The sequence below is a fragment of the Lissotriton vulgaris genome, chromosome 8 (genome assembly GCF_964263255.1).
Source record: "Lissotriton vulgaris chromosome 8, aLisVul1.2, whole genome shotgun sequence".
Lineage (NCBI taxonomy): Eukaryota > Metazoa > Chordata > Amphibia > Caudata > Salamandridae > Lissotriton > Lissotriton vulgaris.
The window spans coordinates 1,530,460,018-1,530,486,995 of record NC_141696.1 but is presented as its reverse complement, the minus strand read 5'-3'; the positions used below and the strand labels follow the sequence as shown (position 1 = coordinate 1,530,486,995).

The 26,978-nt window shown below is 38.8% G+C and overlaps 11 non-coding genes across 11 annotated transcripts; all 11 read left to right on the top strand.

The window, feature by feature from the left end:
* Positions 1-3,005: 3,005 nt before the first annotated feature.
* TRNAF-GAA (transfer RNA phenylalanine (anticodon GAA)) lies at positions 3,006-3,078 on the top strand. Its single transcript has one exon. It is a non-coding gene; the product is annotated as a tRNA-Phe (tRNA).
* Positions 3,079-3,588: 510 nt separating this feature from the next.
* Positions 3,589-3,661, top strand: TRNAF-GAA (transfer RNA phenylalanine (anticodon GAA)). The gene has a single exon. It is a non-coding gene; the product is annotated as a tRNA-Phe (tRNA).
* Positions 3,662-4,171: 510 nt separating this feature from the next.
* TRNAF-GAA (transfer RNA phenylalanine (anticodon GAA)) lies at positions 4,172-4,244 on the top strand. Its single transcript has one exon. It is a non-coding gene; the product is annotated as a tRNA-Phe (tRNA).
* Positions 4,245-4,752: 508 nt separating this feature from the next.
* TRNAF-GAA (transfer RNA phenylalanine (anticodon GAA)) lies at positions 4,753-4,825 on the top strand. The gene has a single exon. It is a non-coding gene; the product is annotated as a tRNA-Phe (tRNA).
* Positions 4,826-7,087: 2,262 nt separating this feature from the next.
* TRNAF-GAA (transfer RNA phenylalanine (anticodon GAA)) lies at positions 7,088-7,160 on the top strand. Its single transcript has one exon. It is a non-coding gene; the product is annotated as a tRNA-Phe (tRNA).
* Positions 7,161-7,667: 507 nt separating this feature from the next.
* Positions 7,668-7,740, top strand: TRNAF-GAA (transfer RNA phenylalanine (anticodon GAA)). The gene has a single exon. It is a non-coding gene; the product is annotated as a tRNA-Phe (tRNA).
* Positions 7,741-9,412: 1,672 nt separating this feature from the next.
* Positions 9,413-9,485, top strand: TRNAF-GAA (transfer RNA phenylalanine (anticodon GAA)). The gene has a single exon. It is a non-coding gene; the product is annotated as a tRNA-Phe (tRNA).
* Positions 9,486-12,320: 2,835 nt separating this feature from the next.
* Positions 12,321-12,393, top strand: TRNAF-GAA (transfer RNA phenylalanine (anticodon GAA)). Its single transcript has one exon. It is a non-coding gene; the product is annotated as a tRNA-Phe (tRNA).
* Positions 12,394-17,558: 5,165 nt separating this feature from the next.
* Positions 17,559-17,631, top strand: TRNAF-GAA (transfer RNA phenylalanine (anticodon GAA)). Its single transcript has one exon. It is a non-coding gene; the product is annotated as a tRNA-Phe (tRNA).
* Positions 17,632-25,706: 8,075 nt separating this feature from the next.
* Positions 25,707-25,779, top strand: TRNAF-GAA (transfer RNA phenylalanine (anticodon GAA)). The gene has a single exon. It is a non-coding gene; the product is annotated as a tRNA-Phe (tRNA).
* A 510-nt stretch (positions 25,780-26,289) lies between these two features.
* TRNAF-GAA (transfer RNA phenylalanine (anticodon GAA)) lies at positions 26,290-26,362 on the top strand. Its single transcript has one exon. It is a non-coding gene; the product is annotated as a tRNA-Phe (tRNA).
* The last annotated feature ends 616 nt before the right edge of the window (positions 26,363-26,978 follow it).

Below are 26,978 nucleotides of genomic sequence, written 5' to 3'. Positions count from 1 at the left end.
TATGGAAAGGGGCGACCACTCGGTCCCCCCGAACGTATGGCAGAGTGCCTCGATCCCCCCGGGAAGACATTTTTGGGCGGGAGGCGCGTCTCGGCTGGTATGCCCGAAGCGGCGTAGCCGGGGCGCGCTTTTTCCCGCCCTTGAGTGGGCTGGCCTAGACACGGACGCCGCCGGCCACGCCCTCAGGGCAGGCAGGGGCGGGTTTACGCCCGCCCTGAAGATGGATAAAAGAGACGCAAGACCAGAAGACATCCTCTTGTTCCTGTGCTCTGAAGCTGCACCTCCCCGCTGCACGTGAGCTCGAGACGGAACGAAGAGCCAATTTTGACCCACCCACCAGCCCCTGAGGACAGCTAGTTGTTTTAATAAAGTTGATCAGTTATTCTATTTCGTTTTCAGGTTGTTTTGGTGTTATGTTGATATTTAATGTGTAATAAAGATTGGTATAATGTTACAAGTTGGTGATTAAAGAATGTCGGATTTAAGGTCCATTTAGACACAGGTTTTTCGGTCATAGTGGCCAATGTAGTTTCGTTTAGTTAGCACTTGTCGTATTTATTTCGGTCAGGCGGTAGGCGGTAAGGTCATGATCGGTGAGCACTAATTGGAAGATCCCTATGAGTGGGCGTCACCCAACACGGATGGGAGCGCTCGGGGGAGGTGGCCTTTGGCCCCTCAACGGGGAGGCGGTCCCTTCTAAGGATGGGTCGCCGGAAGAAGAGGAAAGGCGGTCAAGGCCCCTTCCTGTGTAGGAGGGGTTACAGCCCCCTCCTGGGGAATTTCCCGGGGCCAGTGACATCTGCGACGGCAGATGCGGTAAGTTGTGTGGGGTTGGGGGGAGGTCTACGATACCTTCTAGATACCTCACACGAGTCTTCGAACGACCTTTAACTGGCGTCGAGTTGATAAGTGCCCCCGTCAAGACAAGGGAAATTGTAGTAGTTGCACGTGAGTACGCCTCAGTGCTGTCGCCCCTCCCAAGTGGGGGGGGTATGTCTGGTTAGGGATCTTGACACCGGTTACGACCTTGCCGTTGGCCCTTAAACGTTAGGATGTACAATTTCAATATTTCAAGTAAATGTTTTGTAGGATGTTAGATCGGCTAGGAGAACCTCTGTATTAGAGAATCTGTTAAGGTTAGCCAAACATCGCAGTGTGGTATGAAATTGTACATTAATGTTTAAATGTTCTAATTTTTTGTTTTTAATAAATACGGCCGGGAGGGTCACTCCCTCCCACTTCCAAAAACTTCAAGAACCGTTTCCGGTTTCCCTCATTTGGGGATTGTGTTGAGAGGGGGTGGCGGGTATCTCAGCCATACGGGTTTCGGCACATTTGAGAGGTTCCTTGCTTCTAGCTAAATAGGTCTTGGAATCAGCTGTAGTACTTTTTTCTCTATCAACATTTTTATCAACTGATCTACAAAATGATCAATTCAACATAGACGTTGCTTTCTGTCCTCCTTTTAAACTTTCTTCCACCTATCTTGCCTTCAGGTTTGACTATGAATGTTTCCCATTTCGTCCTTTTTTGTAAAGCAAACTCTTGTCTGCATCACATTCCACTTCCCCTGGAACACAGATGTCAGTAGTCAGATGACATTGCTTACCTACTCATGCCAAATATATCTGGGTAATATAGTGCTAGTCCATTCAGAGTTAGAAAAACAACTACCTCACCTGGATCCCAAAAATGCTATTTACCCATTGCACCAGTTAACTGGGGAATGATACAGGACTCCTTAAAACATATCTCTACCATATGAGGTTAAAAATCCAGGTCCTGCATCTATTTTGTTAAATGGTTCAAATTAAAGTATGAAGACCCCAGTTATCAGAAGGCCGAAATAGCTCAGTTGGGAGAGCGTTAGACTGAAGATCTAAAGGTCCTCGTTCAATCCCGGGTTTCGGCACAGTTGAGAGGTTCCTTGCTTCTAACAGAATAGGTCTTGGAATAGGCTGTAGTACTTTTTCTCTATTCATCAAATTTTTTCCAACTGATCTACAACACAATCAATTTAACATAGACTTTGCTTTATGTCCTCCTTCTAAACTTGCTTCCACCTCTCTTACCTTCAGGTTTGACAATGAATATTTCCCATTTCATACTTTTTTGTAAAGTAAACTCTTGTCTGCATTACCTTCCACTTCCCCTTGAACACAGATGTCAGTAGTCAGATGACATTGCTTACCTACTCATGCCAAATATATCTTGGTAATATAGTGCTAGTCCATTCGGAGTTAAAAAAAAAAAATGACCTAACCTGGATCCCAAAAATTTTATTTACCCATTGCACCAGTTAATTGCGGAATGATACAGGACTCCTTAAAACATATCTCTACCATATGAGGTTAAAAATCCAGGTCCTGCATCTATTTCGTTAAATGGTTTAAATTAAAGTATGAAGACCACAGCTACAACCAGGCCGAAATAGCTCAGTTGGTAGAGCGTTAGACTGAAGATCTAAAGGTCCCTGGTTCAATCCTGGGTTTCGGCACAGTTGAGAGATTCCTTGCTTCTAACAAAATAGGTCTTGGAATGAGCTGTAGTACTTTTTTCTCTATCAACATTTTTATCAACTGATCTATAAAATGATCAATTCAACATAGACTTTGCTTTCTGTCCTCCTTTTAAACTTTCTTCCACCTATCTTGCCTTCAGGTTTGACTATGAATATTTCCCATTTAGTCCTTTTTTGTAAAGTAAACTCTTGTCTGTATCACATTCCACTTCCCCTTGAACACAGATGTCAGTAGTCAGATGACATTGCTTACCTACTCATGCCAAATATATCTGGGTAATATAGTGCTAGTCCATTCAGAGTTAAAAAAACAACTACCTAACCTGGATCCCAAAAATGCTATTTACCCATTGCACCAGTTAACTGGGGAATGATACAGGACTCCTTAAAACATATCTCTACCATATGAGGTTAAAAATACAGGTCCTGCATCTATTTTGTTAAATGGTTCAAATTAAAGTATGAAGACCCCAGCAATCAGAAGGCCGAAATAGCTCAGTTGGGAGAGCGTTAGACTGAAGATCTAAAGGTCCCTGGTTCAATCCCAGGTTTCGGCACAGTTGAGAGGTTCCTTGCTTCTAACAAAATAGGTCTTGGAATCAGCTGTAGTACTTTTTCTCTATTCATCAAATGTTTTCCAACTGATCTACAACACAATCAATTTAACATAGACTTTGCTTTATGTCCTCCTTCTAAACTTGCTTCCACCTCTCTTACCTTCAGGTTTGACAATGAATATTTCCCATTTCATGCTTTTTTGTAAAGTAAACTCTTGTCTGCATTACCTTCCACTTCCCCTTGAACACAGATGTCAGTAGTCAGATGACATTGCTTACCTACTCATGCCAAATACGTCTGGGTAATATAGTGCTAGTCCATTCGGAGTTAAAAAAAAAATGACCTAACCTGGATCCCAAAAATATTATTTACCCATTGCACCAGTTAATTGCGGAATGATACAGGACTCCTTAAAACATATCTCTACCATATGAGGTTAAAAATCCAGGTCCTGCATCTATTTCGTTGAACGGTTTAAATTAAAGAATGAAGACCACAGCTATAAGCAGGCCGAAATAGCTCAGTTGGGAGAGCGTTAGACTGAAGATCTAAAGGTCCCTGGTTCAATCCCAGGTTTCGGCACAGTTGAGAGGTTCCTTGCTTCTAACAAAATAGGTCTTGTAATCAGCTGTAGTACTTTTTCTCTATTCATCAAATTTTTTCCAACTGATCTACAACACAATCAATTTAACATAGACTTTGCTTTATGTCCTCCTTCAAAACTTGCTTCCACCTCTCTTACCTTCAGGTTTGACAATGAATATTTCCCATTTCGTCCTTTTTTGTAAAGTAAACTCTTGTCTGCATCACATTCCACTTCCCCTTGAACACAGATGTCAGTAGTCAGATGACATTGCTTACCTACTCATGCCAAATAAATCTGGGTAATATAGTGCTAGTCCATTCAGAGTTAAAAAAACAACTACCTAACCTGGATCCCAAAAATGCTATTTACCCATTGCACCAGTTAACTGGGGAATGATACAGGACTCCTTAAAACATATCTCTACCATATGAGGTTAAAAATCCAGGTCCTGCATCTATTTTGTTAAATGGTTCAAATTAAAGTATGAAGACCCCAGCTACCAGAAGGCCGAAATAGCTCAGTTGGGAGAGCGTTAGACTGAAGATCTAAAGGTCCCTGGTTCAATCCCAGGTTTCGGCACAGTTGAGAGGTTCCTTGCTTCTAACAAAATAGGTCTTGGAATCAGCTGTAGTGCTTTTTTCTCTATTAACATTTTTATCAACTGATCTACAAAATGATCAATTCAACATAGACTTTGCTTTCTGTCCTCCTTTTAAACTTTCTTCCACCTATCTTGTCTTCAGGTTTGACTATGAATGTTTCCCATTTCGTCCTTTTTTGTAAAGGAAACTCTTGTCTGCATCACATTCCACTTCCCCTTGAACACAGATGTCAGTAGTCAGATGACATTGCTTACCTACTCATGCCAAATATATCTGGGTAATAAAGTGCTAGTCCATTCAGAGTTAAAAAAACAACTACCTAACCTGGATCCCAAAAATGCTATTTACCCATTGCACCAGTTAACTGGGGAATGATACAGGACTCCTTAAAACATATCTCTACCATATGAGGTTAAAAATCCAGGTCCTGCATCTATTTTGCTAAATGGTTCAAATTAAAGTATGAAGAGCCCAGCTATCAGAAGGCCGAAATAGCTCAGTTGGGAGAGCGTTAGACTGAAGATCTAAAGGTCCCTGGTTCAATCCCAGGTTTCGGCACAGTTGAGAGGTTCCTTGCTTCTAACAAAATAGGTCTTGGAATCAGCTGTAGTACTTTTTCTCTAATCATCAAATTTTTTCCAACTGATCTACAACACAATCAATTTAACATAGACTTTGCTTTATGTCCTCCTTCTAAACTTGCTTCCACCTCTCTTACCTTCAGGTTTGACAATGAATATTTCCCATTTCATGCTTTTTTGTAAAGTAAACTCTTGTCTGCATTACCTTCCACTTCCCCTTGAACACAGATGTCAGTATTCAGATGACATTGCTTACCTACTCATGCCAAATATATCTGGGCAATATAGTGCTAGTCCATTCAGAGTTAAAAAAACAACTACCTAACCTGGATCCCAAAAATGCTATTTACCCATTGCACCAGTTAATTGCGGAATGATACAGGACTCCTTAAAACATATCTCTACCATATGAGGTTAAAAATCCAGGTCCTGCATCTATTTTGTTAAATGGTTTAAATTAAAGTATGAAGACCACAAATATAAGCAGGCCGAAATAGCTCAGTTGGGAGAGCGTTAGACTGAAGATATAAAGGTCCCTGATTCAATCCCTGGTTTCGGGACAGTTGAGAGGTTCCTTGCTTCTAACAAAATAGGTCTAGGAATCAGCTGTAGTACTTTTTTCTCTATCAACATTTTTATCAACTGATCTACAAAATTATCAATTCAACATAGACTTTGCTTTCTGTCCTCCTTTTAAACTTTCTTCCACCTATCTTGCCTTCAGGTTTGACTATGAATGTTTCCCATTTCGTCCTTTTTTGTAAAGTAAACTCTTGTCTGCATCACATTCCACTTCCCCTTGAACACAGATGTCAGTAGTCAGATGACAATGCTTACCTACTCATGCCAAATATATCTGGGAAATATAGTGCTAGTCCATTCAGAGTTAAAAAACCAACTACCTAACCAGGATCCCAAAAATGCTATTTACCCATTGCACCAGTTTACTGCGGAATGATACAGGACTCCTTAAAACATATCTCTACCATATGAGGTTGAAAATCCAGGTCCTGCATCTATTTTGTTAAATGGTTCCAATTAAAGTATGAAGCCCCTAGCTATCAGAAGGCCGAAATAGCTCAGTTGGGAGAGCGTTAGACTGAAGATCTAAAAGTCCCTGGTTCAGTCCCGGGTTTCGGCACAGATGAGAGGTTCCTTGCTTCAAACAAAATAGGTCTTGGAATCAGCTGTAGTACTTTTTCTCTATTCATCAAATTTTTTCCAACCGATCTACAACACAATCAATTTAACATAGACTTTGCTTTATGTCCTCCTTCTAAACTTGCTTCCACCTCTCTTACCTTCAGGTTTGACAATAAATATTTCCCATTTCATGCTTTTTTGTAAAGTAAACTCTTGTCTGCATTACCTTCCACTTCCCCTTGAACACAGATGCAGATGTCAGTAGTCAGATGACATTGCTTACCTACTCATGCCAAATACGTCTGGGTAATATAGTGATAGCCCATTCGGAGTAAAAAAAAAATGACCTAACCTGGATCCCAAAAATATTATTTACCCATTGCACCAGTTAACTGCTGAATGATACAGGACTCCTTAAAACATATCTCTAACATATAAGGTCAAATATCCAGGTCATGCATCTATTTAGTTAAATGGTTCAAATCAAAGTATGAAGACTATAGATAGCAGCAGGCCAAAATAGCTCAGTTGGGAGAGCATTAGACTGAAGATCTAAAGGTCCCTGGTTCAATCCTGGGTTTAGACACAGATGAGAGGTTCCTTGCTTCTAACAAAATAGTTCTTGGAATCAGCTGTAGTACTTTTTCTCTATTCATCAAATTTTTTCCAACTGATCTACAACACAATCAATTTAACATAGACTTTGCTTTATGTCCTCCTTTTAAACTTTCTTCCACCTATCTTGCCTTCAGGTTTGACTATCAATGTTTCCCATTTAGTCCTTTTTTGTAAAGTAAACTCTTGTCTGCATCACATTCCACTTCCCCTTGAACACAGATGTCAGTAGTCAGATGACATTGCTTACCTACTCATGCCAAATATATCTGGGTAATATAGTGCTAGTCCATTCAGAGTTAAAAAAACAACTACCTAACCTGGAACCCAAAAATGCTATTTACCCATTGCACCAGTTAATTGCGGAATGATACAGGATTCCTTAAAACATATCTCTACCATATGAGGTTGAAAATCCAGGTCCTGCATCTATTTTGTTAAATGGTTTAAATTAAAGTATGAAGACCACACCTACAACCAGGCCGAAATAGCTCAGTTGGTAGAGCGTTAGACTGAAGATCTAAAGGTCCCTGGTTCAATCCCGGGTTTCGGCACAGTTGAGAGGTTACTTGCTTCTAACAAAATTGGTCTTGGAATCAGCTGTAGTACTTTTTTCTCTATCAACATTTTTATCAACTGATCTACAACACAATCAATTTAACATAGACTTTGCTTTATGTCCTCCTTCTAAACTTGCTTCCACCTCTCTTACCTTCAGGTTTGACAATGAATATTTCCCATTTCATGATTTTTGTAAAGTAAACTCTTGTCTGCATCACATTCCACTTCCCCTTGAACACAGATGTCAGTAGTCAGATGACATTGCTTACCTACTCATGCCAAATATATCTGGGTAATATAGTGCTAGTCCATTCAGAGTTAAAAAAACAACTACCTAACCTGGATCCCAAAAATGCTATTTCCCCATTGCACCAGTTAACTGGGGAATGATACAGGACTCCTTAAAACATATCTCTACCATATGAGGTTAAAAATCCAGGTCCTGCATCTATTTTGTTAAATGGTTTAAAGTAAAGTATGAAGACCACAGATATAAGCAGGCCGAAATAGCTCAGTTGGGAGAGCGTTAGACTGAAGATCTAAAGGTCCCTGGTTCAATCCCGGGTTTCGGCACAGTTGAGAGGTTCCTTGCTTCTAACAATATAGGTCTTGGAATCAGCTGTAGTACTTTTTTCTCTATCAACATTTTTATCAACTGATCTACAAAATGATCAATTCAACATAGACTTTGCTTTCTGTCCACCTTTAAAACTTTCTTCCACCTATCTTGCCTTCAGGTTTGACTATGAATGTTTCCCATTTCGTCCTTTTTTGTAAAGTAAACTCTTGTCTGCATCACATTCCACTTCCCCTTGAACACAGATGTCAGTAGGCAGATGACATTGCTTACCTACTCATGACAAATATATCTGGGTAATATAGTGCTAGTCCATTCAGAGTTAAAAAAACAACTACCTAACCTGGACCCCAAAAATGCTATTTACCCATTGCACCAGTTAACTGCGGAATGATACAGGACTCCTTAAAACATATCTCTACCATATGAGGTTAAAAATCCAGGTCCTGCATCTATTTTGTTAAATGGTTCAAATTAAAGTATGAAGACCCCAGCTATCAGAAGGCCGAAATAGCTCAGTTGGGAGAGCATTAGACTGAAGATCTAAAGGTCCCTGGTTCAATCCTGGGTTTCGACACAGATGAGAGGTTCCTTGCTTCTAACAAAATAGTTCTTGGAATCAGCTGTAGTACTTTTTCTCTATTCATCAAATTTTTTCCAACTGATCTACAACACAATCAATTTAACATAGACTTTGCTTTATGTCCTCCTTTTAAACTTTCTACCACCTATCTTGCCTTCAGGTTTGACTATCAATGTTTCCCATTTAGTCCTTTTTTGTAAAGTAAACTCTTGTCTGCATCACATTCCACTTCCCCTTGAACACAGATGTCAGTAGTCAGATGACATTGCTTACCTACTCATGCCAAATATATCTGGGTAATATAGTGCTAGTCCATTCAGAGTTAAAAAAACAACTACCTAACCTGGAACCCAAAAATGCTATTTACCCATTGCACCAGTTAATTGCGGAATGATACAGGATTCCTTAAAACATATCTCTACCATATGAGGTTGAAAATCCAGGTCCTGCATCTATTTTGTTAAATGGTTTAAATTAAAGTATGAAGACCACACCTACAACCAGGCCGAAATAGCTCAGTTGGTAGAGCGTTAGACTGAAGATCTAAAGGTCCCTGGTTCAATCCTGGGTTTCGGCACAATTGAGAGATTCCTTGATTCTAACAAAATAGGTCTTGGAATCAGCTGTAGTACTTTTTTCTCTATCAACATTTTTATCAACTGATCTACAAAATGATCAATTCAACATAGACTTTGCTTTCTGTCCTCCTTTTAAACTTTCTTCCACCTATCTTGCCTTCAGGTTTGACTATGAATGTTTCCCATTTAGTCCTTTTTTGAAAAGTAAACTCTTGTCTGCATCACATTCCACTTCCCCTTGAACACAGATGTCAGTAGTCAGATGACATTGCTTACCTACTCATGCCAAATATATCAGGGTAATATAGTGCTAGTCCATTCAGAGTTAAAAAAACAACTACCTAACCTGGATCCCAAAAATGCTATTTCCCCATTGCACCAGTTAACTGGGGAATGATACAGGACTCCTTAAAACATATCTCTACCATATGAGGTTAAAAATCCAGGTCCTGCATCTATTTTGTTAAATGGTTTAAAGTAAAGTATGAAGACCACAAATATAAGCAGGCCGAAATAGCTCAGTTGGGAGAGCGTTAGACTGAAGATCTAAAGGTCCCTGGTTCAATCCCGGGTTTCGGCACAGTTGAGAGGTTCCTTGCTTCTAACAATATAGGTCTTGGAATCAGCTGTAGTACTTTTTTCTCTATCAACATTTTTATCAACTGATCTACAAAATGATCAATTCAACATAGACTTTGCTTTCTGTCCACCTTTAAAACTTTCTTCCACCTATCTTGCCTTCAGGTTTGACTATGAATGTTTCCCATTTCGTCCTTTTTTGTAAAGTAAACTCTTGTCTGCATCACATTCCACTTCCCCTTGAACACAGATGTCAGTAGGCAGATGACATTGCTTACCTACTCATGACAAATATATCTGGGTAATATAGTGCTAGTCCATTCAGAGTTAAAAAAACAACTACCTAACCTGGATCCCAAAAATGCTATTTACCCATTGCACCAGTTAACTGCGGAATGATACAGGACTCCTTAAAACATATCTCTACCATATGAGGTTAAAAATCCAGGTCCTGCATCTATTTTGTTAAATGGTTCAAATTAAAGTATGAAGACCCCAGCTATCAGAAGGCCGAAATAGCTCAGTTGGGAGAGCATTAGACTGAAGATCTAAAGGTCCCTGGTTCAATCCTGGGTTTCGACACAGATGAGAGGTTCCTTGCTTCTAACAAAATAGTTCTTGGAATCAGCTGTAGTACTTTTTCTCTATTCATCAAATTTTTTCCAACTGATCTACAACACAATCAATTTAACATAGACTTTGCTTTATGTCCTCCTTTTAAACTTTCTTCCACCTATCTTGCCTTCAGGTTTGACTATCAATGTTTCCCATTTAGTCCTTTTTTGTAAAGTAAACTGTTGTCTGCATCACATTCCACTTCCCCTTGAACACAGATGTCAGTAGTCAGATGACATTGCTTACCTACTCATGCCAAATATATCTGGGTAATATAGTGCTAGTCCATTCAGAGGTAAAAAAACAACTACCTAACCTGGAACCCAAAAATGCTATTTACCCATTGCACCAGTTAATTGCGGAATGATACAGGATTCCTTAAAACATATCTCTACCATATGAGGTTGAAAATCCAGGTCCTGCATCTATTTTGTTAAATGGTTTAAATTAAAGTATGAAGACCACACCTACAACCAGGCCGAAATAGCTCAGTTGGTAGAGCGTTAGACTGAAGATCTAAAGGTCCCTGGTTCAATCCTGGGTTTCGGCACAATTGAGAGATTCCTTGATTCTAACAAAATAGGTCTTGGAATCAGCTGTAGTACTTTTTTCTCTATCAACATTTTTATCAACTGATCTACAAAATGATCAATTCAACATAGACTTTGCTTTCTGTCCTCCTTTTAAACTTTCTTCCACCTATCTTGCCTTCAGGTTTGACTATGAATGTTTCCCATTTAGTCCTTTTTTGTAAAGTAAACTCTTGTCTGCATCACATTCCACTTCCCCTTGAACACAGATGTCAGTAGTCAGATGACATTGCTTACCTACTCATGCCAAATATATCTGGGTAATATAGTGCTAGTCCATTCAGAGTTAAAAAAACAACTACTTAACCTGGAACCCAAAAATGCTATTTACCCATTGCACCAGTTAATTGCGGAATGATACAGGACTCCTTAAAACATATCTCTACCATATGAGGTTGAAAATCCAAGTCCTGCATCTATTTTGTTAAATGGTTTAAATTAAAGTATGAAGACCACAGATATAAGCAGGCCGAAATAGCTCAGTTGGGAGAGCATTAGACTGAAGATCTAAAGGTCCCTGGTTAAATCCCCGGTTTCGGCACAGTTGAGAGGTTCCTTGCTTCTAACAAAATAGGTCTTGGAATCAGCTGTAGTACTTTTTTCTCTATCGACATTTTTATCAACTGATCTACAAAATGATCAATTCAACATAGACTTTGCTTTCTGTCCTCCTTTTAAACTTTCTTCCACCTATCTTGCCTTCAGGTTTGACTATCAATGTTTCCCATTTCGTCCTTTTTTGTAAAGTAAACTCTTGTCTGCATCACTTTCCACTTCCCCTTGAACACAGATGTCAGTAGTCAGATGACATTGCTTACCTACTCATGCCAAATATATCTGGGTAATATAGTGCTAGTCCATTCAGAGTTAAAAAAACAACTACCTAACCTGGATCCCAAAAATGCTATTTACCCATTGCACCAGTTAACTGCAGAATGATACAGGACTCCTTAAAACATATCTCTACCATATGAGGTTAAAAATCCAGGTCCTGCATCTATTTTGTTAAATGGTTCAAATTAAAGTACGAAGACCCCAGCTATCAGAAGGCCGAAATAGCTCAGTTGGGAGATCGTTAGACTGAAGCTCTAAAGGTCCCTGGTTCAATCCTGGGTTTCGGCACAGTTGAGAGGTTCCTTGCTTCTAACAAAATAGGTCTTGGAATCAGCTGTAGTACTTTTTCTCTATTCATCAAAGTTTTCCAACTGATCTACAACACAATCAATTTAACATAGACTTTGCTTTATGTCCTCCTTCTAAACTTGCTTCCACCTCTCTTACCTTCAGGTTTGACAATGAATATTTCCCATTTCATGCTTTTTTGTAAAGTAAACTCTTGTCTGCATTACCTTCCACTTCCCCTTGAACACAGATGTCAGTAGTCAGATGACATTGCTTACCTACTCATGCCAAATACGTCTGGGTAATATAGTGCTAGTCCATTCGGAGTTAAAAAAAAAATGACCTAACCTGGATCCCAAAAATATTATTTACCCATTGCACCAGTTAATTGCGGAATGATACAGGACTCCTTAAAACATATCTCTACCATATGAGGTTAAAAATCCAGGTCCTGCATCTATTTCGTTAAATGGTTTAAATTAAAGTATGAAGACCACAGCTATAAGCAGGCCGAAATAGCTCAGTTGGGAGAGCGTTAGACTGAAGATCTAAAGGTCCCTGGTTCAATCCCGGGTTTCGGCACAGTTGAGAGGTTCCTTGCTTCTAACAAAATAGGTCTTGGAATCAGCTGTAGTACTTTTTTCTCTATCAACATTTTTGTCAACTGATCTACAAAATGATCAATTCAACATAGACTTTGCTTTCTGTCCTCCTTTTAAACTTTCTTTCACCTATCTTGTCTTCAGGTTTGACTATGAATGTTTCCCATTTCGTCCTTTTTTGTAAAGTAAACTCTTGTCTGCATCACATTCCACTTCCCCTTGAACACAGATGTCAGTAGTCAGATGACATTGCTTACCTACTCATGCCAAATATATCTGGGTAATATAGTGCTAGTCCATTCAGAGTTAAAAAAAACAACTACCTAACCTGGATCCCAAAAATGCTATTTACCCATTGCACCAGTTAACTGGGGAATGATACAGGACTCCTTAAAACATATCTCTACCATATGAGGTTAAAAATCCAGGTCCTGCATCTATTTTGTTAAATGGTTCAAATTAAAGTATGAAGACCCCAGCTATCAGAAGGCCAAAATAGCTCAGTTGGGAGAGCGTTAGACTGAAGATCTAAAGGTCCCTGGTTCAATCACAAGTTTCGGCACAGTTGGGAGGTTCCTTGCTTCTAACAAAATAGGTCTTGGAATCAGCTGTAGTACTTTTTCTCTATTCATCAAATTTTTTCCAACTGATCTACAACACAATCAATTTAACATAGACTTTGCTTTATGTCCTCCTTCGAAACTTGCTTCCACCTCTCTTACCTTCAGGTTTGACAATGAATATTTCCCATTTCATGCTTTTTCGTAAAGTAAACTCTTGTCTGCATTACCTTCCACTTCCCCTTGAACACAGATGTCAGTAGTCAGATGACATTGCTTACCTACTCATGCCAAATACGTCTGGGTAATATAGTGCTAGTCCATTCGGAGTTAAAAAAAAAATGACCTAACCTGGATCCCAAAAATATTATTTACCCATTGCACCAGTTAATTGCGGAATGATACAGGACTCCTTAAAACATATCTCTACCATATGAGGTTAAAAATCCAGGTCCTGCATCTATTTCGTTAAATGGTTTAAATTAAAGTATGAAGACCACAGCTATAAGCAGGCCGAAATAGCTCAGTTGGGAGAGCGTTAGACAGAAGATCTAAAGGTCCCTGGTTCAATCCCGGGTTTCGGCACAGTTGAGAGGTTCCTTGCTTCCAACAAAATAGGTCTTGGAATCAGCTGTAGTACTTTTTTCTCTATCAACATTTTTATCAACTGATCTACAAAATGATCAATTCAACATAGACTTTGCTTTCTGTCCTCCTTTTAAACTTTCTTCCACCTATCTTGTCTTCAGTTTTGACTATGAATGTTTCCCATTTCGTCCTTTTTTGTAAAGTAAACTCTTGTCTGCATCACATTCCACTTCCCCTTGAACACAGATGTCAGTAGTCAGATGGCATTGCTTACCTACTCATGCCAAATATATCTGGGTAATATAGTGCTAGTCCATTCAGAGTTAAAAAAACAACTACCTAACCTGGATCCCAAAAATGCTATTTACCCATTGCACCAGTTAACTGGGGAATGATACAGGACTCCTTAAAACATATCTCTACCATGTGAGGTTAAAAATCCAGGTCCTGCATCTATTTTGTTAAATGGTTCAAATTAAAGTATGAAGACCCCAGCTATCAGAAGGCCAAAATAGCTCAGTTGGGAGAGCGTTAGACTGAAGATCTAAAGGTCCCTGGTTCAATCCCAAGTTTCGGCACAGTTGAGAGGTTCCTTGCTTCTAACAAAATAGGTCTTGGAATCAGCTGTAGTACTTTTTCTCTATTCATCAAATTTTTTCCAACTGATCTACAACACAATCAATTTAACATAGACTTTGCTTTATGTCCTCCTTCTAAACTTGCTTCCACCTCTCTTACCTTCAGGTTTGACAATGAATATTTCCCATTTCATGCTTTTTCGTAAAGTAAACTCTTGTCTGCATTACCTTCCACTTCCCCTTGAACACAGATGTCAGTAGTCAGATGACATTGCTTACCTACTCATGCCAAATACGTCTGGGTAATATAGTGCTAGTCCATTCGGAGTTAAAAAAAACAATGACCTAACCTGGATCCCAAAAATATTATTTACCCATTGCACCAGTTAATTGCGGAATGATACAGGACTCCTTAAAACATATCTCTACCATATGAGGTTAAAAATCCAGGTCCTGCATCTATTTCGTTAAATGGTTTAAATTAAAGTATGAAGACCACAGCTATAAGCAGGCTGAAATAGCTCAGTTGGGAGAGCGTTAGACTGAAGATCTAAAGGTCCCTGGTTCAATCCCGGGTTTTGGCACAGTTGAGAGGTTCCTTGCTTCTAACAAAATAGGTCTTGGAATCAGCTGTAGTACTTTTTTCTCTATCAACATTTTTATCAACTGATCTACAAAATGATCAATTCAACATAGACTTTGCTTTCTGTCCTCCTTTTAAACTTTCTTCCACCTATCTTGTCTTCAGGTTTGACTATGAATGTTTCCCGTTTCGTCCTTTTTTGTAAAGTAAACTCTTGTCTGCATCACATTCCACTTCCCCTTGAACACAGATGTCAGTAGTCAGATGACATTGCTTACCTACTCATGCCAAATATATCTGGGTAATATAGTGCTAGTCCATTCAGAGTTAAAAAAACAACTACCTAACCTGGATCCCAAAAATGCTATTTACCCATTGCACCAGTTAACTGGGGAATGATACAGGACTCCTTAAAACATATCTCTACCATATGAGGTTAAAAATCCAGGTCCTGCATCTATTTTGTTAAATGGTTCAAATTAAAGTATGAAGACCCCAGCTATCAGAAGGCCGAAATAGCTCAGTTGGGAGAGCATTAGACTGAAGATCTAAAGGTCCCTGGTTCAATCCTGGGTTTCGACACAGATGAGAGGTTCCTTGCTTCTAACAAAATAGTTCTTGGAATCAGCTGTAGTACTTTTTCTCTATTCATCAAATTTTTTCCAACTGATCTACAACACAATCAATTTAACATAGACTTTGCTTTATGTCCTCCTTTTAAACTTTCTTCCACCTATCTTGCCTTCAGGTTTGACTATCAATGTTTCCCATTTAGTCCTTTTTTGTAAAGTAAACTCTTGTCTGCATCACATTCCACTTCCCCTTGAACACAGATGTCAGTAGTCAGATGACATTGCTTACCTACTCATGCCAAATATATCTGGGTAATATAGTGCTAGTCCATTCAGAGGTAAAAAAACAACTACCTAACCTGGAACCCAAAAATGCTATTTACCCATTGCACCAGTTAATTGCGGAATGATACAGGATTCCTTAAAACATATCTCTACCATATGAGGTTGAAAATCCAGGTCCTGCATCTATTTTGTTAAATGGTTTAAATTAAAGTATGAAGACCACACCTACAACCAGGCCGAAATAGCTCAGTTGGTAGAGCGTTAGACTGAAGATCTAAAGGTCCCTGGTTCAATCCTGGGTTTCGGCACAATTGAGAGATTCCTTGATTCTAACAAAATAGGTCTTGGAATCAGCTGTAGTACTTTTTTCTCTATCAACATTTTTATCAACTGATCTACAAAATGATCAATTCAACATAGACTTTGCTTTCTGTCCTCCTTTTAAACTTTCTTCCACCTATCTTGCCTTCAGGTTTGACTATGAATGTTTCCCATTTAGTCCTTTTTTGTAAAGTAAACTCTTGTCTGCATCACATTCCACTTCCCCTTGAACACAGATGTCAGTAGTCAGATGACATTGCTTACCTACTCATGCCAAATATATCTGGGTAATATAGTGCTAGTCCATTCAGAGTTAAAAAAACAACTACCTAACCTGGAACCCAAAAATGCTATTTACCCATTGCACCAGTTAATTGCGGAATGATACAGGACTCCTTAAAACATATCTCTACCATATGAGGTTGAAAATCCAAGTCCTGCATCTATTTTGTTAAATGGTTTAAATTAAAGTATGAAGACCACAGATATAAGCAGGCCGAAATAGCTCAGTTGGGAGAGCATTAGACTGAAGATCTAAAGGTCCCTGGTTAAATCCCCGGTTTCGGCACAGTTGAGAGGTTCCTTGCTTCTAACAAAATAGGTCTTGGAATCAGCTGTAGTACTTTTTTCTCTATCGACATTTTTATCAACTGATCTACAAAATGATCAATTCAACATAGACTTTGCTTTCTGTCCTCCTTTTAAACTTTCTTCCACCTATCTTGCCTTCAGGTTTGACTATCAATGTTTCCCATTTCGTCCTTTTTTGTAAAGTAAACTCTTGTCTGCATCACTTTCCACTTCCCCTTGAACACAGATGTCAGTAGTCAGATGACATTGCTTACCTACTCATGCCAAATATATCTGGGTAATATAGTGCTAGTCCATTCAGAGTTAAAAAAACAACTACCTAACCTGGATCCCAAAAATGCTATTTACCCATTGCACCAGTTAACTGCAGAATGATACAGGACTCCTTAAAACATATCTCTACCATATGAGGTTAAAAATCCAGGTCCTGCATCTATTTTGTTAAATGGTTCAAATTAAAGTACGAAGACCCCAGCTATCAGAAGGCCGAAATAGCTCAGTTGGGAGATCGTTAGACTGAAGCTCTAAAGGTCCCTGGTTCAATCCTGGGTTTCGGCACAGTTGAGAGGTTCCTTGCTTCTAACAAAATAGGTCTTGGAATCAGCTGTAGTACTTTTTCTCTATTCATCAAAGTTTTCCAACTGATCTACAACACAATCAATTTAACATAGACTTTGCTTTATGTCCTCCTTCTAAACTTGCTTCCACCTCTCTTACCTTCAGGTTTGACAATGAATATTTCCCATTTCATGCTTTTTTGTAAAGTAAACTCTTGTCTGCATTACCTTCCACTTCCCCTTGAACACAGATGTCAGTAGTCAGATGACATTGCTTACCTACTCATGCCAAATACGTCTGGGTAATATAGTGCTAGTCCATTCGGAGTTAAAAAAAAAATGACCTAACCTGGATCCCAAAAATATTATTTACCCATTGCACCAGTTAATTGCGGAATGATACAGGACTCCTTAAAACATATCTCTACCATATGAGGTTAAAAATCCAGGTCCTGCATCTATTTCGTTAAATGGTTTAAATTAAAGTATGAAGACCACAGCTATAAGCAGGCCGAAATAGCTCAGTTGGGAGAGCGTTAGACTGAAGATCTAAAGGTCCCTGGTTCAATCCCGGGTTTCGGCACAGTTGAGAGGTTCCTTGCTTCTAACAAAATAGGTCTTGGAATCAGCTGTAGTACTTTTTTCTCTATCAACATTTTTGTCAACTGATCTACAAAATGATCAATTCAACATAGACTTTGCTTTCTGTCCTCCTTTTAAACTTTCTTTCACCTATCTTGTCTTCAGGTTTGACTATGAATGTTTCCCATTTCGTCCTTTTTTGTAAAGTAAACTCTTGTCTGCATCACATTCCACTTCCCCTTGAACACAGATGTCAGTAGTCAGATGACATTGCTTACCTACTCATGCCAAATATATCTGGGTAATATAGTGCTAGTCCATTCAGAGTTAAAAAAAACAACTACCTAACCTGGATCCCAAAAATGCTATTTACCCATTGCACCAGTTAACTGGGGAATGATACAGAACTCCTTAAAACATATCTCTACCATATGAGGTTAAAAATCCAGGTCCTGCATCTATTTTGTTAAATGGTTCAAATTAAAGTATGAAGACCCCAGCTATCAGAAGGCCAAAATAGCTCAGTTGGGAGAGCGTTAGACTGAAGATCTAAAGGTCCCTGGTTCAATCACAAGTTTCGGCACAGTTGGGAGGTTCCTTGCTTCTAACAAAATAGGTCTTGGAATCAGCTGTAGTACTTTTTCTCTATTCATCAAATTTTTTCCAACTGATCTACAACACAATCAATTTAACATAGACTTTGCTTTATGTCCTCCTTCTAAACTTGCTTCCACCTCTCTTACCTTCAGGTTTGACAATGAATATTTCCCATTTCATGCTTTTTCGTAAAGTAAACTCTTGTCTGCATTACCTTCCACTTCCCCTTGAACACAGATGTCAGTAGTCAGATGACATTGCTTACCTACTCATGCCAAATACGTCTGGGTAATATAGTGCTAGTCCATTCGGAGTTAAAAAAAAAATGACCTAACCTGGATCCCAAAAATATTATTTACCCATTGCACCAGTTAATTGCGGAATGATACAGGACTCCTTAAAACATATCTCTACCATATGAGGTTAAAAATCCAGGTCCTGCATCTATTTCGTTAAATGGTTTAAATTAAAGTATGAAGACCACAGCTATAAGCAGGCCGAAATAGCTCAGTTGGGAGAGCGTTAGACAGAAGATCTAAAGGTCCCTGGTTCAATCCCGGGTTTCGGCACAGTTGAGAGGTTCCTTGCTTCCAACAAAATAGGTCTTGGAATCAGCTGTAGTACTTTTTTCTCTATCAACATTTTTATCAACTGATCTACAAAATGATCAATTCAACATAGACTTTGCTTTCTGTCCTCCTTTTAAACTTTCTTCCACCTATCTTGTCTTCAGTTTTGACTATGAATGTTTCCCATTTCGTCCTTTTTTGTAAAGTAAACTCTTGTCTGCATCACATTCCACTTCCCCTTGAACACAGATGTCAGTAGTCAGATGGCATTGCTTACCTACTCATGCCAAATATATCTGGGTAATATAGTGCTAGTCCATTCAGAGTTAAAAAAACAACTACCTAACCTGGATCCCAAAAATGCTATTTACCCATTGCACCAGTTAACTGGGGAATGATACAGGACTCCTTAAAACATATCTCTACCATGTGAGGTTAAAAATCCAGGTCCTGCATCTATTTTGTTAAATGGTTCAAATTAAAGTATGAAGACCCCAGCTATCAGAAGGCCAAAATAGCTCAGTTGGGAGAGCGTTAGACTGAAGATCTAAAGGTCCCTGGTTCAATCCCAAGTTTCGGCACAGTTGAGAGGTTCCTTGCTTCTAACAAAATAGGTCTTGGAATCAGCTGTAGTACTTTTTCTCTATTCATCAAATTTTTTCCAACTGATCTACAACACAATCAATTTAACATAGACTTTGCTTTATGTCCTCCTTCTAAACTTGCTTCCACCTCTCTTACCTTCAGGTTTGACAATGAATATTTCCCATTTCATGCTTTTTCGTAAAGTAAACTCTTGTCTGCATTACCTTCCACTTCCCCTTGAACACAGATGTCAGTAGTCAGATGACATTGCTTACCTACTCATGCCAAATACGTCTGGGTAATATAGTGCTAGTCCATTCGGAGTTAAAAAAAACAATGACCTAACCTGGATCCCAAAAATATTATTTACCCATTGCACCAGTTAATTGCGGAATGATACAGGACTCCTTAAAACATATCTCTACCATATGAGGTTAAAAATCCAGGTCCTGCATCTATTTCGTTAAATGGTTTAAATTAAAGTATGAAGACCACAGCTATAAGCAGGCTGAAATAGCTCAGTTGGGAGAGCGTTAGACTGAAGATCTAAAGGTCCCTGGTTCAATCCCGGGTTTTGGCACAGTTGAGAGGTTCCTTGCTTCTAACAAAATAGGTCTTGGAATCAGCTGTAGTACTTTTTTCTCTATCAACATTTTTATCAACTGATCTACAAAATGATCAATTCAACATAGACTTTGCTTTCTGTCCTCCTTTTAAACTTTCTTCCACCTATCTTGTCTTCAGGTTTGACTATGAATGTTTCCCGTTTCGTCCTTTTTTGTAAAGTAAACTCTTGTCTGCATCACATTCCACTTCCCCTTGAACACAGATGTCAGTAGTCAGATGACATTGCTTACCTACTCATGCCAAATATATCTGGGTAATATAGTGCTAGTCCATTCAGAGTTAAAAAAACAACTACCTAACCTGGATCCCAAAAATGCTATTTACCCATTGCACCAGTTAACTGGGGAATGATACAGGACTCCTTAAAACATATCTCTACCATATGAGGTTAAAAATCCAGGTCCTGCATCTATTTTGTTAAATGGTTCAAATTAAAGTATGAAGACCCCAGCTATCAGAAGGCCGAAATAGCTCAGTTGGGAGAGCATTAGACTGAAGATCTAAAGGTCCCTGGTTCAATCCTGGGTTTCGACACAGATGAGAGGTTCCTTGCTTCTAACAAAATAGTTCTTGGAATCAGCTGTAGTACTTTTTCTCTATTCATCAAATTTTTTCCAACTGATCTACAACACAATCAATTTAACATAGACTTTGCTTTATGTCCTCCTTTTAAACTTTCTTCCACCTATCTTGCCTTCAGGTTTGACTATCAATGTTTCCCATTTAGTCCTTTTTTGTAAAGTAAACTCTTGTCTGCATCACATTCCACTTCCCCTTGAACACAGATGTCAGTAGTCAGATGACATTGCTTACCTACTCATGCCAAATATATCTGGGTAATATAGTGCTAGTCCATTCAGAGTTAAAAAAACAACTACCTAACCTGGAACCCAAAAATGCTATTTACCCATTGCACCAGTTAATTGCGGAATGATACAGGATTCCTTAAAACACATCTCTACCATATGAGGTTGAAAATCCAGGTCCTGCATCTATTTTGTTAAATGGTTTAAATTAAAGTATGAAGACCACAGCTACAACCAGGCTGAAATAGCTCAGTTGGTAGAGCGTTAGACTGAAGATCTAAAGGTCCCTGGTTCAATCCTGGGTTTCGGCACAATTGAGAGATTCCTTGATTCTAACAAAATAGGTCTTGGAATCAGCTGTAGTACTTTTTTCTCTATCAACATTTTTATCAACTGATCTACAAAATGATCAATTCAACATAGACTTTGCTTTCTGTCCTCCTTTTAAACTTTCTTCCACCTATCTTGCCTTCAGGTTTGACTATGAATGTTTCCCATTTAGTCCTTTTTTGTAAAGTAAACTCTTGTCTGCATCACATTCCACTTACCCTTGAACACAGATGTCAGTAGTCAGATGACATTGCTTACCTACTCATGCCAAATATATCTGGGTAATATAGTGCTAGTCCATTCAGAGTTAAAAAAACAACTACCTAACCTGGAACCCAAAAATGCTATTTACCCATTGCACCAGTTAATTGCGGAATGATACAGGACTCCTTAAAACATATCTCTACCATATGAGGTTGAAAATCCAGGTCCTGCATCTATTTTGTTAAATGGTTTAAATTAAAGTATGAAGACCACAGATATAAGCAGGCCGAAATAGCTCAGTTGGGAGAGCATTAGACTGAAGATCTAAAGGTCCCTGGTTAAATCCCCGGTTTCGGCACAGTTGAGAGGTTCCTTGCTTCTAACAAAATAGGTCTTGGAATCAGCTGTAGTACTTTTTTCTCTATCGACATTTTTATCAACTGATCTACAAAATGATCAATTCAACATAGACTTTGCTTTCTGTCCTCCTTTTAAACTTTCTTCCACCTATCTTGCCTTCAGGTTTGACTATCAATGTTTCCCATTTCGTCCTTTTTTGTAAAGTAAACTCTTGTCTGCATCACTTTCCACTTCCCCTTGAACACAGATGTCAGTAGTCAGATGACATTGCTTACCTACTCATGCCAAATATATCTGGGTAATATAGTGCTAGTCCATTCAGAGTTAAAAAAACAACTACCTAACCTGGATCCCAAAAATGCTATTTACCCATTGCACCAGTTAACTGGGGAATGATACAGGACTCCTTAAAACATATCTCTACCATATGAGGTTAAAAATCCAGGTCCTGCATCTATTTTGTTAAATGGTTCAAATTAAAGTACGAAGACCCCAGCTATCAGAAGGCCAAAAGAGCTCAGTTGGGAGATCATTAGACTGAAGCTCTAAAGGTCCCTGGTTCAATCCCGGGTTTCGGCACAGTTGAGAGGTTCCTTGCTTCTAACAAAATAGGTCTTGGAATCAGCTGTAGTACTTTTTCTCTATTCATCAAAGTTTTCCAACTGATCTACAACACAATCAATTTAACATAGACTTTGCTTTATGTCCTCCTTCTAAACTTGCTTCCACCTCTCTTACCTTCAGGTTTGACAATGAATATTTCCCATTTCATGCTTTTTTGTAAAGTAAACTCTTGTCTGCATTACCTTCCACTTCCCCTTGAACACAGATGTCAGTAGTCAGATGACATTGCTTACCTACTCATGCCAAATACGTCTGGGTAATATAGTGCTAGTCCATTCGGAGTTAAAAAAAAAATGACCTAACCTGGATCCCAAAAATATTATTTACCCATTGCACCAGTTAATTGCGGAATGATACAGGACTCCTTAAAACATATCTCTACCATATGAGGTTAAAAATCCAGGTCCTGCATCTATTTCGTTAAATGGTTTAAATTAAAGTATGAAGACCACAGCTATAAGCAGGCCGAAATAGCTCAGTTGGGAGAGCGTTAGACTGAAGATCTAAAGGTCCCTGGTTCAATCCCGGGGTTCGGCACAGTTGAGAGATTCCTTGCTTCTAACAAAATAGGTCTTGGAATCAGCTGTAGTACTTTTTTCTCTATTAACATTTTTGTCAACTGATCTACAAAATGATCAATTCAACATAGACTTTGCTTTCTGTCCTCCTTTTAAACTTTCTTTCACCTATCTTGTCTTCAGGTTTGACTATGAATGTTTCCCATTTCGTCCTTTTTTGTAAAGTAAACTCTTGTCTGCATCACATTCCACTTCCCCTTGAACACAGATGTCAGTAGTCAGATGACATTGCTTACCTACTCATGCCAAATATATCTGGGTAATATAGTGCTAGTCCATTCAGAGTTAAAAAAACAACTACCTAACCTGGATCCCAAAAATGCTATTTACCCATTGCACCAGTTAACTGGGGAATGATACAGGACTCCTTAAAACATATCTCTACCATATGAGGTTAAAAATCCAGGTCCTGCATCTATTTTGTTAAATGGTTCAAATTAAAGTATGAAGACCCCAGCTATCAGAAGGCCAAAATAGCTCAGTTGGGAGAGCGTTAGACTGAAGATCTAAAGGTCCCTGGTTCAATCACAAGTTTCGGCACAGTTGGGAGGTTCCTTGCTTCTAACAAAATAGGTCTTGGAATCAGCTGTAGTACTTTTTCTCTATTCATCAAATTTTTTCCAACTGATCTACAACACAATCAATTTAACATAGACTTTGCTTTATGTCCTCCTTCTAAACTTGCTTCCACCTCTCTTACCTTCAGGTTTGACAATGAATATTTCCCATTTCATGCTTTTTCGTAAAGTAAACTCTTGTCTGCATTACCTTCCACTTCCCCTTGAACACAGATGTCAGTAGTCAGATGACATTGCTTACCTACTCATGCCAAATACGTCTGGGTAATATAGTGCTAGTCCATTCGGAGTTAAAAAAAAAATGACCTAACCTGGATCCCAAAAATATTATTTACCCATTGCACCAGTTAATTGCGGAATGATACAGGACTCCTTAAAACATATCTCTACCATATGAGGTTAAAAATCCAGGTCCTGCATCTATTTCGTTAAATGGTTTAAATTAAAGAATGAAGACCACAGCTATAAGCAGGCCGAAATAGCTCAGTTGGGAGAGCGTTAGACAGAAGATCTAAAGGTCCCTGGTTCAATCCCGGGTTTCGGCACAGTTGAGAGGTTCCTTGCTTCTAACAAAATAGGTCTTGGAATCAGCTGTAGTACTTTTTTCTCTATCAACATTTTTATCAACTGATCTACAAAATGATCAATTCAACATAGACTTTGCTTTCTGTCCTCCTTTTAAACTTTCTTCCACCTATCTTGTCTTCAGGTTTGACTATGAATGTTTCCCATTTCGTCCTTTTTTGTAAAGTAAACTCTTGTCTGCATCACATTCCACTTCCCCTTGAACACAGATGTCAGTAGTCAGATGACATTGCTTACCTACTCATGCCAAATATATCTGGGTAATATAGTGCTAGTCCATTCAGAGTTAAAAAAACAACTACCTAACCTGGATCCCAAAAATGCTATTTACCCATTGCACCAGTTAACTGGGGAATGATACAGGACTCCTTAAAACATATCTCTACCATATGAGGTTAAAAATCCAGGTCCTGCATCTATTTTGTTAAATGGTTCAAATTAAAGTATGAAGACCCCAGCTATCAGAAGGCCAAAATAGCTCAGTTGGGAGAGCGTTAGACTGAAGATCTAAAGGTCCCTGGTTCAATCCCAAGTTTCGGCACAGTTGAGAGGTTCCTTGCTTCTAACAAAATAGGTCTTGGAATCAGCTGTAGTACTTTTTCTCTATTCATCAAATTTTTTCCAACTGATCTACAACACAATCAATTTAACATAGACTTTGCTTTATGTCCTCCTTCTAAACTTGCTTCCACCTCTCTTACCTTCAGGTTTGACAATGAATATTTCCCATTTCATGCTTTTTCGTAAAGTAAACTCTTGTCTGCATTACCTTCCACTTCCCCTTGAACACAGATGTCAGTAGTCAGATGACATTGCTTACCTACTCATGCCAAATACGTCTGGGTAATATAGTGCTAGTCCATTCGGAGTTAAAAAAAACAATGACCTAACCTGGATCCCAAAAATATTATTTACCCATTGCACCAGTTAATTGCGGAATGATACAGGACTCCTTAAAACATATCTCTACCATATGAGGTTAAAAATCCAGGTCCTGCATCTATTTCGTTAAATGGTTTAAATTAAAGTATGAAGACCACAGCTATAAGCAGGCTGAAATAGCTCAGTTGGGAGAGCGTTAGACTGAAGATCTAAAGGTCCCTGGTTCAATCCCGGGTTTTGGCACAGTTGAGAGGTTCCTTGCTTCTAACAAAATAGGTCTTGGAATCAGCTGTAGTACTTTTTTCTCTATCAACATTTTTATCAACTGATCTACAAAATGATCAATTCAACATAGACTTTGCTTTCTGTCCTCCTTTTAAACTTTCTTCCACCTATCTTGTCTTCAGGTTTGACTATGAATGTTTCCCATTTCGTCCTTTTTTGTAAAGTAAACTCTTGTCTGCATCACATTCCACTTCCCCTTGAACACAGATGTCAGTAGTCAGATGACATTGCTTACCTACTCATGCCAAATATATCTGGGTAATATAGTGCTAGTCCATTCAGAGTTAAAAAAACAACTACCTAACCTGGATCCCAAAAATGCTATTTACCCATTGCACCAGTTAACTGGGGAATGATACAGGACTCCTTAAAACATATCTCTACCATATGAGGTTAAAAATCCAGGTCCTGCATCTATTTTGTTAAATGATTCAAATTAAAGTATGAAGACCCCAGCTATCAGAAGGCCGAAATAGCTCAGTTGGGAGAGCGTTAGACTGAAGATCTAAAGGTCCCTGGTTCAATCCCAGGTTTCGGCACAGTTGAGAGGTTCCTTGCTTCTAACAAAATAGGTCTTGTAATCAGCTGTAGTACTTTTTCTCTATTCATCAAATTTTTTCCAACTGATCTACAACACAATCAATTTAACATAGACTTTGCTTTATGTCCTCCTTCAAAACTTGCTTCCACCTCTCTTACCTTCAGGTTTGACAATGAATATTTCCCATTTCGTCCTTTTTTGTAAAGTAAACTCTTGTCTGCATCACATTCCACTTCCCCTTGAACACAGATGTCAGTAGTCAGATGACATTGCTTACCTACTCATGCCAAATATATCTGGGTAATATAGTGCTAGTCCATTCAGAGTTAAAAAAACAACTACCTAACCTTGATCCCAAAAATGCTATTTACCCATTGCACCAGTTAACTGGGGAATGATACAGGACTCCTTAAAACATATCTCTACCATATGAGGTTAAAAATCCAGGTCCTGCATCTATTTTGTTAAATGGTTCAAATTAAAGTATGAAGACCCCAGCTATCAGAAGGCCGAAATAGCTCAGTTGGGAGAGCGTTAGACTGAAGATCTAAAGGTCCCTGGTTCAATCCCAGGTTTCGGCACAGTTGAGAGGTTCCTTGCTTCTAACAAAATAGGTCTTGGAATCAGCTGTAGTACTTTTTTCTCTATCAACATTTTTATCAACTGATCTACAAAATGATCAATTCAACATAGACTTTGCTTTCTGTCTTCCTTTTAAACTTTCTTCCACCTATCTTGTCTTCAGGTTTGACTATGAATGTTTCCCATTTCGTCCTTTTTTGTAAAGTAAACTCTTGTCTGCATCACATTCCACTTCCCCTTGAACACAGATGTCAGTAGTCAGATGGCATTGCTTACCTACTCATGCCAAATATATCTGGGTAATAAAGTGCTAGTCCATTCAGAGTTAAAAAAACAACTACCTAACCTGGATCCCAAAAATGCTATTTACCCATTGCACCAGTTAACTGGGGAATGATACAGGACTCCTTAAAACATATCTCTACCATATGAGGTTAAAAATCCAGGTCCTGCATCTATTTTGTTAAATGGTTCAAATTAAAGTATGAAGACCCCAGCTATCAGAAGGCCGAAATAGCTCAGTTGGGAGAGCGTTAGACTGAAGATCTAAAGGTCCCTGGTTCAATCCTGGGTTTCGGCACAGTTGAGAGGTTCCTTGCTTCTAACAAAATAGGT